Here is a 16,137-nt window from a genome sequence, read left to right on the forward strand (position 1 = left end):
ACTGCCAAACCACATTGTAACTGCCAAACCACTGAGAATCAAGTTGACACACATCCTTAACCATCACAGGTAGTGAAATGCATATTTGTGTTTATATATTCAATTTCTCTAATGGCATAAATTGTTTAGATTTTCTATTTTTGAATCAATTTTGGTAACTTTTTTTCTATTATTCATCTTACCCATTTTCAAATTTATTGGCATAAAATTGTTCATCACATTCTCTTAAAACAAACAAATCACATTCTCTTACAACTTTTAAATATACTCACTGTATCCTTACTATATTTTCATTCTTAGTATTGTTCACGGGACCCATTCCTATTCCTTTCTTTACTGGTAGGATTTTGACTATTTATTTATTTATTTTCACTCAAAGAACTTAGCTTTTGTTATTGTTGAGCCTCTCTTTTTTTTCTTTGCTTCAATTTTGCTAATAATTGCTATTTTATTATTTCTTTCCTCCTATGTTCTTTGGGATTATTTTATTACTACACATTCATTCATCTTTAAGCACCAAAGGTTAAGAAAAATTGAATTGAAATAATTTAATCCAACTACTTTTTTCTCCTCCAGCAAATCGGGGAAAATATATTGTTATTTTATTTTAGAGGTAGGACGTCTCAATCCAGTCCAGTTTGTGGAATATCAATTTCTGTAGTGCATGGTCCTAGAACTGCTACAGTTACTGGCTGCACAAGAAAAAAGAAGTTCCACTTACTGAATCTAATACGAGATCTTATTTTTTACAAAGGAGGATTCTGAACTGAGAATTAGGTGAATACGTTGGAATTCTGGGTCTTTCAGTAATTTCTCATGGGACTCTGGCCAAGAAATTTAGATTTCAATAGATGATCTCAGAATTCATTTCTAACTCTACGATTTTTGGTGTTCAACATTAACTGCCTAATATGCAACCCAAACAGAAGAACTAAACTTCAACATACTCCAAGGATTCAAAAAAATCTGTTTTAAAGCTGTAACCCAAAGCATTACTATAGTAGGTCAACAAGCAATAACAGCCTAAAACTAATGGAAACATCCCATTTCTGGGTTGAACTTTGAAATGTTTTTTATACTAATTAACCCTTCAGGCAAAGGAAGATACAGAGCTGTTGTTGAAACTTGAACACTCATCCCTAAGCAGGGGAGCATTTGCAAAAGGCAATTTGTACAACAAAATGGTCCTGAAAATGTTAACTTGTCACAACCAAAATGCTCAGCACTGGCATGTAAGTGGCAAGTTTGATTTCTCAAACCAACCACTGTATTTCTAATGATGGATATAAAATATGGCCACGTTCACATTATTTCCCATTCTGAGTTCAATATGCAGCTGATTTTTTTTAACATATATATATATGCATATATACACACACTGATACACACACATGTATACATACATATATATATATAAATTCTGCCTTTGTTATCCAGTGCTACTATAACAGAAATACTACAAGAGGGTGGCTTTAACAAACAGAAATTTATATTCTCACAGCTCTAGAGGAGGGTCTTTGTCTCTTCAGCTTCTGCTTCCTGGTTCCTTGGAGATTTCCAAATATCTTGGCATCTATCTTATCCCACCTCTGCCCTGCTTGCTTGTTTAACCTATTTTATATCTCAAAAGCGATTTGAGTCAAGATACACCCTACCTTAATCCTGTCTCATTAACATAAAAAAACCAAATGGGATTATAACCGCAGGCATAGAGGTTAGGACTGACAACACATATGTTTAGGAGACACAGTTCAATCCATTACATTCTACCCTTTGGCCCCCCAAAATTCATGTCCTTCCCACATGTGAAACACATTTACCCCATTCACATCACCCCAAAAGTCTTAAATCAACTCCAAGTTCAAAATCTCATCTTCTGAATCACCTAAATTAAATACGGGTGAGACTTTAGGTATATTCCATCTTGTGGCAAAATTCTTCTACATCTGTGAACCTGTGAAATCTAGAATACAAGTTATGTGCTTTCAAAGTACAATGGTAGAACAGGCACAAGACAGACATTTCCATGCAAACTGGAGACACTGAAGGGAAAGAAGGGATAACAGGCACCAAGCAAGTCCAAAACACAGCAGAACAAATTACATTAGCTCTCAAGGCTGAAAAATAATCCTCTCTTCTCTGAGACCATCTAGGCAATGGCCTTGCCTTCCAGACTCTGGGTACTGGCCATGCCTTCTGGATCCTGGGTGGAGACCCTTTAGCCTTGGGTTTCAGCTCTGCCTTCCAGGCTCACTGGGATGGCAACTCTGCTTCCTTGGCTTTGGGTGGCCTCATTGTCCTAGTCCATCTGAGTGGTGACCCTACTTCCTTGGCCTCGGCAGGCCCTGTTCTTCTGCTCCTTGGGCATGGTAACACCATCCCCTCAGCTTTGGTCTGCAGCTCCACATCCTTGGCATACCTTAATGGCAGCCCCACACTCTGGAACTTAGTTAGGAAAGAGCCAACTCTTTGAAGCCTAGGAGGCTGTGGCCCCACCCTCCGAGATCCAGGAGACCATGGCCCCACCCATTGAAACTGAGAAGGCCCTGCTTCCTGTGCTCCTTCCAATAGTTCTGCTGTATTCCAAGCTGCTCCAGGGACGGTCCTTTTATTTCCTTGGAGGACAACAGATGTAGCTCCTTTGGCCTGTTTAATGCCTGTAGAATTCAAAGTGGCAAGCAGAATTCTTTCCATTCATTCTTTCTCTGTTACCTTTAATCTAACCTGATGGGTTTTCTGCTGTGATAGTTGGTTAGACCCATCAGTCACAGGCTTAATCTCTTTAACAAAAGATTGTGTGACCACAACCTTGGTGAACATTCTAAGACATATGTCCTTAGTTTGTACAACACAATGTTCCAAATCTTTAAGTTTTGTGTCCATCTTGCACAGTTCATTTTTAAGTCCATCTCTTTCCTCTTGCATTTTACTATAAGTGGCAAGGAGAAACCATCTGGCCCCTTTAAGATCCTGCTTAGGAATCTCTTCAGCCAGGTATCCAAGTTCATCACGTACAAGTTTTACGTTCCACCAAACACTTGAACACAATTCAGACAAGTTCTTTGCCACTACATAAAAGGCAAAAGCATATATATGTTTTGTTTTTTAGTGAAGTTTGAGAAATATATTTCTGGTGGTAAGGTGCAGAGAAGAACATATTATTATCCAGTTTGCCTGCTTGCTCTTAATATGCTTTAAAAACAAAAACTTGCATCTCTGATAAAATTCACATCAAATGAATTGAGTTCTGCTGGCATACATTTAACAAAAGGCCAGCGAGAACGCACACGAGATAGGCCGGGAAACCTCTAATACAGCCACCCAGGACCATTCCTTGACCAATGCAGTTAAAGGGAAAGCTTAGAAATCCACTTTCTGCGTATGCACACTCTTTCTCCAAGGCTAATGCTAAAATAATATCCTAAGATTGGAGTTAAAAAAAAAAAAAAGGCCAAAACATATTAACCAAAAAGCCAAACCCACTGCTGTTGAGTTGATTTCAACTCGCAGTGACCCTTTCAGACAAAGTAGAACTGCCCCATAGGGTTTCCAAGACTGTAAATCCTTACAGGAGCAGACTGCCATATCTTTCTCCTGTGGAGTACTGGTGGGTACAATCCACCGCCCTGCCGGTGAGTAGCCGAGGGCTTAACCATCGTGCCACCAGAGCTCCTCAAACACATTAGATGTTGAAATTATAAAATTCCATGAATTCTCATTTATTTCTATCTTTGTAGATTCAATCTGTTTGAGAAAAACTCAAAAGCTCTCATATTGTCTGAAATTGTATCTTAAAATGTTACAATGACTTCTAAACGGCTGCTAAGCTGTAACTGTTAGGACAAAACTAGCAGCGTTTGGAAAGAGAAAGGCAGACTTTGAAGCAGCATGTGAGGCAATCTGGGCTGGGAGTCAGGAGATCTGCTTCCTATTTCTCTTCTCTGCCACTATTTCCATCCTCAGCAAACTGTCTAGCCTGTGACTGGTTCCTTATTGATGCAACGAAAATGTGGACTGAGTTGATCTCGAGCACCCATCACGTATCTATTTAATCATGAGATTCTAAGGTCTGAGGCCTCATGAATGGCCTTCGCTTAACAAGATGTTCCACTTCAGAGCAGTGCATTTTTCTGGGCACTGGGCTTTAGTTCGCCATCAGGGGAAACAATGATCTATAACGGCATGTCAAAGGCCCCTACGCTATCAGTGATTTTTTTCCTGAAAACATGTACATAGGGAAACACTCAAATCAAGTGCTTTTTATAAGTTATAAGAAAATCATGCTGAGGCTAAACTGTTTTTTTTTTTTTTTTTTGGCAACACTGTTGAGAATATTACATTATGTTCCCACAATAGCATAAAATGTATGTCTTATCATGTGAACACAGCCTGGACAATAAAAGGGCACCCGAGACTGGAACTATGTCTTATGAGAAAGGCCAAACCAACCTTAAAAGATAACACCAAAAGGGGTAGAAGAGTGAACAGAAATGGCTGCATGACAAAGAGCAGCAGACCCACACATCCATCATGGGCTCAGAGCTCCCATCCGAATGCTCTCGCTTCTCTCCACAGCCCAGTTACTTCACGTCCCAGTCTTAGCTTCGCAATCCCTTAAAATGGGATTTACATTTCACAGGAATGCTGGAGGAAATCAAAATTATAGGAAAATATTTTTAAATATAATGTGTCACCAATATCAGGTAAAGGTAACATTTTACTTCCCAGTGCTGGGAATTTGATTTTTGTTTTCCTGTTTATTTTCATTCATAGTGAAAACGTGTTTTCTCTGTCAAAAATCCCCATTTCTCCTCCAGCTGAATGATTCATCAAGAATCTTGGCCTAAGTCTAGTACTGTTTCAGGGAAAACAGACTCTAGGGAACAAACAGGGAACATAATCATGACCGTTCAAATAACCTTCATTATGAAGCAACTTGGTATATATGAAATTCTCCATGGAGCAAATGAGTGAGACGTGGCTTAAGTTTCATATGTTGAGTCCCACTTGGTAATTTCATAAATTCACTCCCTATTCTATACCAGTAACATTGGCAACCAGGAAGGCAAGCTGGTTGCATGCTAACTGGTCACCCTGAGCTGTGTCTTTCCCAAAGAAAGACCTAGAGGCTAGAAGAAAGTCTTATAAATAGAAAAATCATTAAAAACTTTTATGGTCATAAGTGCTGAGTCACTGTTTTTGAGATAGACAGTGAACGGTAAAAGGCTCATCTGATGGGTTATAGTGCTGGGAGGTCAGAGGTCATGGGGAAAGGGACTTTTGTTGTTGTTGTTGACTCTTCCCTCAGCTAAAGAGGCTTCTAATGGCTGAAGAAATCCTCTGATCATCCACTCCTATGACTGTAGTGCAGTCCTGGTGCCCAGTGGTTAAGTGCTTAGCTGCTAACTCAAAGGTTGGCAGCGGCTCCACGGGAGACAGATATGGGAGTCTGCTTCTGTAAAGATTACAGCCTTGGAAACCCTATGGGGTGGGTCTACTCTGTCCTATAGGGTCACTGTGAGTCGGAATCAACTAGACAGAAGTGGTTTTCTTTGGGTTTTGTGACTTTATTACATATGCGAATATGAAGATCGTAAAAAAAAAAAAAAACCCAAACAAACCTGCAATCTTTATTTTGGATGGTAAATTACAGGTTTGCAAATGGATCCAACAAGTTTACGAACTCCCAGGTACCAAACCTCACAGGACAGCTGATATCTGTGTTAGAATAAATTTAATTCGTACATTTTGAGTATTGTTTTTCCTAATTTATTATAAAATAACTTTTTTTCTTTGAAATCAGCGGTTTAAAATGGTTTGCTATATTCCTAATTTTAATTTCACAACCTTTTGAGAGTAAAATATTCTTCAGGAAAATCTTTATAATGAAAGTTAATATGAAGAGAAAAGGTGTTCTAAAGGCAAAATTCTGGATCGTCAAAGTGTCAGAAACGTCTGTTTTACATGTTAATTGACACTGTCATTCACAACACAACACCTATTGTAAAACCAGTTGCCAGTGGGGCGACTCTGACTCGTGGCTGCCTCACGTGTGTCAGAGTAGAACTGGGCCCCACAGGGTTTTTGATGGCTGATTTTTCGGAACTAGATCCCCAGGCATTTCTTCTAAGGTGTCTCTGGTGGATCTCAAACTCCAACCTTTCTGTCAGCGGCCAAGCAGGTAAGCAGGCGGAGATTATTAACCTGTTTTACAGGCGATGTAAATGAGTCCCCAAGGTGACAGGTGATTTGCCTCTTGCCAGTTTTTTTTTTTTTTTAGAGGTTTAAGCTAGTTGTAGGCCTGTGTGAGCCAGAAAGTGCAATGCTTTAAAGGCCACGTAGACAGACCAAAAAACCAAAACCCAAACCCAGCGCCGTCCAGTTGATTCTGACTCATAGCGACCCTATAGGAGAGAGTAGACCTGCCCCATAGAGTTTCCAAGGAGCACCTGGTGGATTCGAACTGCTGACCCTTTGGTTAGCAGCTGTAGCACTTAACCACTACGCCACCAGGGTTTCCAGGTAGACAGACATGAGATAAAAATCTCATTTATTTGTATATAGCTGGAGTTAATGTAAGTTCAGAAAGAGAAGACTATAAATTAATATTTGAAAAATAAATGGTCTCCCATCCAAGTGAGAAAACCCACTGCAGCCAGGGATGGTATTCGGTGAATCAGCAGTTTATTGAATTTCGCCACATTGAGAGCCAAGTATTTCAGACACACAATACCTGGATGTTGCCAAGGGCACAGATGGTATAATAAATGACAAGTCTGAAACAGGACATGAGCTACGGGACAGAAAAGAAATAGAAACCTGGCTCCACAAGTGCAGCCCTGAAATTTGAAAAATTCTGAAAGGCCTTGTGAAAATTACGCCTTGGACTCAAGCAGGTGAACGTGCACTTCAGAAGAACCCACAGCAGTACAGCCGAGTGGCCAAACAACTAGAGGAACTCAGTAGGCAGCTGAATTGTGTATGACCCATACACAAGATGCAAAGCAACAGGAAGGGACTGTTATAATTACCCGACCCGGAAATAATAAGAGCACAGACCAAGACTTTGGCCCTCAGCACAGAACAAAATTTCCGAAGTTTCAGAAGGTTAGTTGTTGATACGGACTGTTGATAGCAATCATGTGCAAAGTTCCGTTAACTGAATGAGACCCTTTTTAAAGCACAGTTCTGGTCTGCAGTCTGTCTCATTTTGATACATACACTTTTCTAAAAAACAAAACAAGACCTCTGTCTCAGAACACAGAATGTTTTGAAGGTAATATTCTTAGCATTTAGAAAACAGTAAACAGCCTCCTGGCTTTTGGATTGTAGCTAGAATCATAGTTTTTTTTTTTTTTTTTAAATTAGTTTTCAGGGGAAAGACAAATTACTCTGTACCAGATAGTAAAAAAAATACTTCTTATCACATACTTTTAATATATATCAAAGGATGACCGTGAATCACTTAAAATCTATTCATAAAATATATGTAGTTATACTTGAATGTAACTTGAAAAAACAGGGTTAGCTCACTATCTATTAAAAAATAATGTCTAGCAAGTGGTGAAAAAAGCCAGAAGTTTGGGATTTAGAGACAAAGGGAAGCTCATAGCAAGGAGAATGAAAAAGCAGCAGAAGAAAAAGGAAAGAGGGTAGGGAGAGAGAGAGAAAATATACTTCTCCAGAAGCCAGTTAAAGGTATTGGTCAAAGACACTGAAACTGGAGTAATTCATCAAAACCAAGTGGAAGAAGAAGTAAGGTTTATCTTCAAAGTTAAGTGAAGTTCATTCTGAAATTGTGGCTCCATCACAGGACAGTATCTAGCACCACGTGGCCACTTCCCCCCCGCTCCCGGCACCCCTTCACCACGGCAGTTGGACGGCAATGGACGGCGGCTCTAGCTTCAGTCCCGTTAACCAGTTACTTCTGGCAGCCCCTACACGTCTCACAGAGAAGGCATGACAGAAGAAACCTACCTGTCATCACAACATCAACTGTAACCTCTTGGAAGTCTGGGGTTATAGTATATCACCTTTTTCTCTCCAGAATCTAGGGCAGAGTTTGGCACAAATATATGTAGAATCAATGCCAGACCTGTAAATTCTATTCACATTATGCTCACTTTTTGAAATAAAGTAAAAAAAAAAAACATAAAAGCTGTTTTTACACTGAAGGCTATCCATTTGAACGTATGAACAAACAGGTTATCAAGACAACCACGTGACAGAGTCCTCACAGCAGGGAGCCGGCTGACACCCCCCCACCCCCAGCAGAACAAGAAAGGCAGTTAGGGAGAGACACTCAAAGTTATGAGTGGACAAGCATGTGACCATAGCTGTAAAGTTTTGTTGTTTCGATAAATTGGATTTTTCACATTATGTAGTAAAGTGGAGAAAGACTAAAAAGATTTCCTCTCTCCTTGTGAACTATACTTCAGCTGACAGTAAAAAGCAGGCAGGAGTGTTTGGGTTGGCACACAGCGAATGATAACAACACAAGACTGGTAAAGCAGGTGCCCAGACGCTGAGAAATCAACTCCAAGGCCCCTGGCCTACGTGGACGGGTAGAGTGGGCACGGTTCACCGAAACCACAGGCAGCAGCTCTGAGAATGAAAACGGTTACTGCAGCCAGAAGGTACTTTCTCTGTCCATCTCCAGTTGTACTTCGCACCAAAGAACCCATCATTCATTTCAATATTTAGATTCCTACCTAAGATCCATTTTTCCGACAAATACTTGATTGTCGGTCTCTTCTTTCCTCTGTAGGGACCAATGAAGGTGCTGGCCTGGCGTGGGACTCGGGTGATCTGACCTCCACACAGGTGGACCAGCTCGCACAGCTTGGCAGCGGGGGGGTTGCAGGCTGGAGTGATGAACATCACTGGCTGCCCGGAGAAGAGCTTTCCTTGGTATTGCCCTGCTGATAAATGACACTCCAGTCGGCAGACCTACTGGGCAAAGACACAACAAAGAATTATAAAGGCACTGAACCATTTCGTTCTTTATTTGGAGTAAGTCAACTGTGAAGCTCACCCTCCCTTTTGGGGAAAGGAATATACTGAATGTAAGTTTCACATTCTCAATGAATTTTAAACTCTGAGGAGGAGAGAAGATAAAGGCATGATTACTGACTGGCACGTGACATTTCCTGAAGCAGCCTACAAGTAAAACTCGAGGTAAACAAATTTATAGGTAAAAATGTTTAGGCATTTGAATCATTACAATTGCTAGAATGAAATATCGGAAAGTAATAAAATGCTCGGCAGAGTGAAGAACACCACACCTACATTCTGTAAATCCTATTTAAGTCAACTGGATGACTTGTTAAGTTGGGGCACAGGGCTCTTGGTGGCAAATAACTTTTACACGGATGTAAGACATGCTGTAAACCCAGCAGCATGGTTTAAGTGGGTAAAGGGGGAACTGAGCACTGCCATTAAACTGATTCCAATTCATAGCAACCCTACAGAACAGAGCAGAACTCCCCATAAGGTTTCCAAGGAGCAGCTGGTGGATTCGAACCTCCGACCTTTTGGTTAGCAGCCAAACGCTTAACCACTGTGCCACCAGGGAGAATTAGGCAGTATAAAAGTAGACTTCCTATAGCTATTCTTTAAAAAAATTAGGTTAAAACTAAGTGTCTAGAGGTTATTTCAATAAGTTATTATAAAAAGTTATGAAGAGAATTGTAGACTGTGGAAACATTTTTATTCTGATAAAATTGTGGCGGTCTGGCTGACCCAGGGGACAGTGGGTAGGTTCAGTGATTCTAAACACACATTTACTAATTATGGATTAATAAAGACTTTTAAAAATGTAAACACCTTCTGGAAGATGTTGAGGGTCACATGTCATCCACATTTTATTTTGATTATTTTCACTCATTTATTTTTCTATAATATCTAAGACCAATGGCTCCAAGAAATTAGGTATCTGGGGAACAGGATAAGGGCCCTTCTTGGAGGAGTGTAACCAGTTGGGGGTGGCACAGGAGGGAATTCCCATCAGTCAGGGCCACAGATGAAGTCCCTGTGCACGGAGAATGGGTGACCCAGGAGTGTAACCGGTTGGGGGTGGCACAGGAGGGAATTCCCATCAGTCAGGGCCACAGATGAGGTCCCTGTGCACGGAGAATGGGTGACCCAGGAGTGTAACCAGTTGGGGGTGGCACAGGAGGGAATTCCCATTAGTCAGGGGCCACAGATGAGGTCCCTGTGCATGCAGAATGGGTGACCCAGGAGTGTAACTGGTTGGGGGTGGCACAGGAGGAAATTCCCATCAGTCAGGGCCACAGATGAGGTCCCTGTGCGCACAGAGAATGAGTGATCCAGGAGTAGAAAGGGAGTAAAGGATACATTCCTCAGTCTCTTACAAAAATGGAAAAAAGAATGAATTGTACTTGGACTAGGTTTTCATACTAGTTCTTAAGAAAAGAGGCCCCGGGGCAGTGTAAGCGGTTAATGGACTTGGCTGCTAACCACAAGGTTGGAGGTTTGAATCTACCCAGAGGTGCCTTAGAAGATGATCCTGGTGATCGGCTTCTGAAAAAATCAGCTGTTGAAAACCCTGTGGAGCACACTCTACTCTAACACACACGGGTCTCCACGGGTTGGGACTGAACGGATGGCAACTGGTAGTATGAACAAAACAGGTCCAACACTGAGGAATCAACCCGATACGCTTAAACGTGGCAATGGAGTTTTCTCTCATTCACAGCTTTAAATTTGATGATGTAATACTTGGCAAAGTAGAAGCAAAGCTGTCATTTGAGGACTAAGGTACGCCTGACCCAGCCATAGTGTTTTCAATCGCCTTATATGCATGCAAAAGCTGGACGATGATTAAAGAAGACTGAAGAAGAATTGATGCTGTTGAATTGAATTATGATGTTGGCGAAGAACACTGAATACACCATGGACTGCCAGAAGGATGAACAAATCTGTCTTAGAAGAGGTACGGCCAGAGCGGTCCCTGGAAGCAAAGATGGCGAGACTTCGTCTCATGTACTTTGGACATGTTATCAGGAGGGAGCGGTCCCTAGAGAAGGACATCATGCTTTGTAAGGTAGAGGGTCAGTAAAAAAGAGGAAGATCCTTGATGAGATGGACTGAAGCAGAGGCTGTAACAGCAGGCTCAACACTGCAATGATTGTGAGGATGGTGTAGGACCGGACAGTGTTTGTTCTGCTGTAAACGAGGTTGTTATGAGTTGGAACTGACTCAAAAGCACCTAACAACAAACAATACGTAGCATTTAACAGCTTTCTCTTGACCTGTGTAACTGGAAGCAGGACCCTAACAACGCAAATGATGATTGTACTTGTATGGTCACTTTGTTAACATTTTTAGTAATTCTTCCAACATCCCGGTGAGGTAAAGTAGTGAGAGTGTTGTTAATTTAATTTTTCAGATGAAAACACTGAGGTTACAGTATGCCAAAAGATTTTCTTTGAAGAAATAATGAATCAAGCTGCAAGACGACACCCACGATTATGGTACCCATTAACTTGGTAAATCACTGGAGCGCATTGCATTGAAATAGGAGATCAAGAAAGAATATCTTTCTTATTAAAGGTGACTACAACACACATTAAAATATTAATTATAAAAGAATGAACTATTGATACAATTTAAGATATGGATGAATTTCAAAATAATTATGCTAAGTGAAAGAGGACAAACAACAAAGACTATAAACTATATGATTCCATTTGTATAAATTTCTATTAATGAAAACTAATCTATAGGGATAGAAAATAGGTCATTGGTTGCCTAGCAACAGGGGTGGGGGAAAGCTGGGAGGGACTGGTGAGAGGGGTCACAAAGCTGCACAGGGACACTACTAGGGATTATGTTTATATGGATTATCTTGACTGTGGTGATGGTTTCTCGGGTATATACAACGTCAAAATATCAAATCGTGCACTTTACACACGGTTTATCACACATCAATTATACCTCAACAAAGCTGTTAAAAAAGTAACTGAAAAAATACACAAGGGTATAAACTAAGAAATGAATTTTCCTGTGTTAGATATTTCTGTATCCACTGCAGAAACTTTCTTCCTTAATGGTAAAAATGGCTTTTTTTTGACTGGTGGAGGATGGTTACATCAGCATGGCCATGTGTTTAAGATACCAAGAAAAAAAATAAAACTCAAACTTGTTGCCATGAAGTTGAATCCGACTCATAGTGACCCTATAGGACACAGCAGAACTGCTGTACAGGGTTTCCAAAGCTATAATCTTTACGGAAATGGACTGCCACATCTTTCTACCACAGAGCAGCTGGTGGGATCAAACAGCTGACCTTTAAGTTAGCAGCCGAGTGCTTAACCACTGTGCACCAGGGCTCCTTTGTGTCTGGGATAGGGGCTCCTCACCAGCCCAAGAAGATAAATCATGATTGGATCAAGCTCACTAGAGTGATCTCGTTTGCTTTTCTAATGGCTGGATTAGGCCTGGGCTGTGACCCAATCCTGGCCAGCGTGACCTGAGCCTGAGTCTGCTGGGGGGATCCTGGGGGAGATCTTCCTTGCTAATATACACAGATGCGTACCCAAGAACCTCCCTTCTTCAGTGGACACTGTCATGTCTACAGGTGACATCCTGGAAGAACTGAAGCCATCTGGAGGCCCAGGGGAAAGACAGAGAAAGCACCTGGATCCTTCTTAACAGTTCTAAGTCACTGGATTGACTATAACCCAGAACTGTCCTTCTTTGGTACTTTTTAGGTGAGAAAAACATTCTTAATTCTTTAAGCTACATTTTCATTGAGGTTTTTGTTTACAGAAGCCCAAAGCATCCAAGTGACACGGGTCTTATGCCCCCTGCCATTTTCCAGAGGTAAACACCGTTAAGAGTTCACTGTGCATTTTTCTAAGTTCTGTAAAAAATGCACACACCACGTTTATGTTACAGTTTTTTCTTAACAACAATAAAATGAGATCAAGTATATATATTGCTTCATGGATGAACTAGCAAATCAAACCTATGTTTTTCATGAGGTAGAAAAGGAAGTACACCTTTCAAATGTTTAGGATGGGATTTCAGTAGCCAGTTTCCTTGGCTCTTCATTTTCTTCCCCTTCTCTCTCCCACATTCACTGAACACTTACTACCTGCAAGGCACACGCAAGGTGCTGGGGAGGCAGTGATGATTAAGACAGTCCCTAACCTCAGTGTAAAATACATGATACAAAGTCAACAAATGAAAATGCTTCATTTAATTTATTTATTCAGCTTGAAATCATAGGAGGCCAAGTATTACAAACATCTGATAGTTCACTCGAAACAAACAAGATTCCTTGAGCATTGACTTTCCAAACCTAAGTAAAATAATTTCTGGGAAAGCTTAACCAAGGTTTAGGTTACTTAAAATTAAAAATTAATCCAGGAATTTTTCCTAAAAATATACTTTCAGATATATATATAAGGACATACATACACAAGAAGTTCACTGCCATACAAACTATGATGACCGGCAGGTTTTATTTATATTATGACACACGGACACATGACTCTGCTTATTACTGAGCTTCAGCTGAGCTCGCTGCTGTAAGGTCTTAAGAACATGATACTTGGACAACCTCCTTGAGGACAGACACCCCTTCCTGGTCATCTTGTATCACTAGCACGTCCACATCCTAGACACTCGGTGATTGACGAAACCACTCTAAAAACAGTGTTAATGCAGAGTTATCCTCCGAGATCACACTATGATTCTGAAGGCAAGTGTCATAAAATTGTTTTGCTACTGCTACTGCGAGACAAGACACCTGACAATTCAACTTTCCTCTGTGGCAAAACACCATTTTCCCCTTACACGTGTTTTTGTAAAAAAAAAAGAAATTAAAAAACTGCAAACAACATAAAGGGTTAGTAGAGCAGTTAGCTGAGACCGCTGGGTGTCCAGATGGTGTGCTCTTGACTCCATCGTCTGAGCTCGCTCAAAGAGCCGCGTTTTCTCCTTTGAGATCAAGGAGAAAAACCTCAGGTCCACAATTTTAAAGGCAACTTGCTATTGACTGTTTTCATTGCCTTCTCAATTCCCCGTGCAATATAGTTCAAGGCTACGTGCTCTAAGCTCTCATTTCATTTTAAACTTTTTAAAACATATGCATCCACACACACACTCCAAATGCTGCCAAATGCCAGAAAAGGTAGTCTGGGTAGGGCATGGAGACATGACAGGATGGTATTGATGGCGTGATGGTCCTATATTTCTGTTGTTTCCTTAAAAAGGACCTCAGTGATAACCAGGTTCATCTATTTTTACCTAAGAGTTTCTAGCTCGAAATGGTTAAAAGATAACTAAAAAAAAAAAAAAAAGATAAAATCATTCTTCTTCTTATTCGGATACTAAATGAGTACTTAACACACGTTTAGTTTGTTTATAACCTATTATTAAGGAAAGGAGCCCTGGTGGCACAACAGTTACGTGCTTGGCTGCTAACCGAAGGGTTGGCAATTTGAACTCACCAGGCCACTTCGTGGGACAAAGACCTGGTGATCTGTTCCCATTAAGATCACAGCCTAGAAAACCCTATGGGGCAGTTCTGCTATGTCACCTGGGGTTGCTATGACTTGAAAATTGACTTGACAGCAGCCCCTAACAACAACAGTGTTATTAATGAGGGAACAGGTAGATGCTATAACTGGTTCAAAGGAGAATCCAAAGAGCCCATTTATAGATCATGCATATTGAAATTAACTCGAAAATGAACGAAAAAACAAAAAATGGTCTTTTCCCTTGGGGCGTAGAGGGGGTGTCCCTCCAGCAGACAGAATTGATTTTCGGATATACAGACAAGAATCATCTTCATTGCCATCCGTTCTTTACAATTTACAGAGTTGTAAAATACAGGCAGTCCCTGGGTTAGGAATGAGATCAGATCGTCCCCAACTGTGTCTTTAAGCCTTTAGGCTGAATTAGTAGGTAAGTCCACACAGGTGCGTGTTGTTCTTATTCAGCCTGACTTGTTCTTATTCAGCCTGACTTCGGTGCAAGAAAAGGCTCGAAGCCTTTTCAGGGACTTAGAAGCAGCACATGCTGCCAGCGAAGGTGGTTGTGACCAAGAATTTCCTTCCAGCAGGGGTTGGTTCAATCGTTTCAAAGTCAGGCAGATTTACAGAACATTGAAGGGCAAGTACAAGGTTATCTGGTAAGTCAGAAGTTCCTAAGGAGAGGATGCCTGCAGCTCAAAGGCAAAAAAAGCTAGAAACAGATAACCTGGAAGGGTGTGCTCATTCTAAAAAAGTATAATTTTCCACAGAAGTACAAATATTTCCCTTCAGAATCCAGATGCCTCTCTAAAAGAAATCACAGAAGAAAAGGGGATTAAGTGGAGTTTACTGATTGCTCTTGGCTTAAGTTGTCTCCAAAATAAATGTAACAGTAAATTTTGAATAGAGTTCAGGAGAGGTCTCTCTTCTCTCTGTTAATGACACAAAACGAGGACTTTCTTTATGCATGTATATGTGTGTATTTATACAGACAGACAATGAGGTAGCTGGTGGAGATAAAAATCTTCATTGCTAGCTTTTCATTTGAATCTTAAAAATTGCAAACGAGGAAAAGGACTCAGATTGCTACTGAAGGGTCTAAGTTGAAGGTGAAAGAGACTTTAGCCTTTCTTTACAAAAACTTTGCCTTTATTTGCATTTATGTCTTCATCAAAAGAAATATAATGATTTAATAGGTTTTAGCTCAGAGGCTTCAAATCTATTTACGTAGAAGTTGGTCAAGGCAAACTATATTGTTCAAAGCTAAACACTGCATAATTCTCCCAATAGTGATAAACCCGTTGCCATCGAGTCGATTCCGACTCATAGCGACCCTATGAATTCAAGCTCTTAATCCTTGACTAAGAAGTAAAACACCACCACATAGGGGTGATGATTCATTGACTCTGACCATGGGTGTTAGGTTTATGTTAGTCGTGAATTAGTGAATTTGCATTTCCCTTTGTAGAGCTTACCTTGAAAATCACTCTGTGGTTCCCTGACAGTTTCCATGGTACTTAGGAGCCATATACAGAACAGGAAATACACATTTTTCATTATGCAATGCTCATAGTAAACTATATTTGAGGAGGATGCAGCTCAGTGAGGTAGATTTTATTTTATTTTTGCCTGA

General features: G+C 40.6%; 1 long non-coding RNA gene across 3 annotated transcripts in view; it reads right to left on the minus strand.

Moving 5' to 3' along the window:
* The window catches only part of LOC126087152 (uncharacterized), a 98,823-nt gene that overhangs the window by 16,036 nt on the left and 66,650 nt on the right, over positions 1-16,137 (minus strand). For all 3 annotated transcript variants that reach the window (XR_007519663.1, XR_007519664.1, XR_007519662.1), the window contains exon 2: positions 8,712-8,949. This is a non-coding gene — a long non-coding RNA (uncharacterized LOC126087152). The remainder of the gene's footprint in view (positions 1-8,711; positions 8,950-16,137) is intronic.

Source organism: Elephas maximus, chromosome 12 (assembly GCF_024166365.1).
Source record: "Elephas maximus indicus isolate mEleMax1 chromosome 12, mEleMax1 primary haplotype, whole genome shotgun sequence".
Classification (NCBI taxonomy): domain Eukaryota; kingdom Metazoa; phylum Chordata; class Mammalia; order Proboscidea; family Elephantidae; genus Elephas; species Elephas maximus.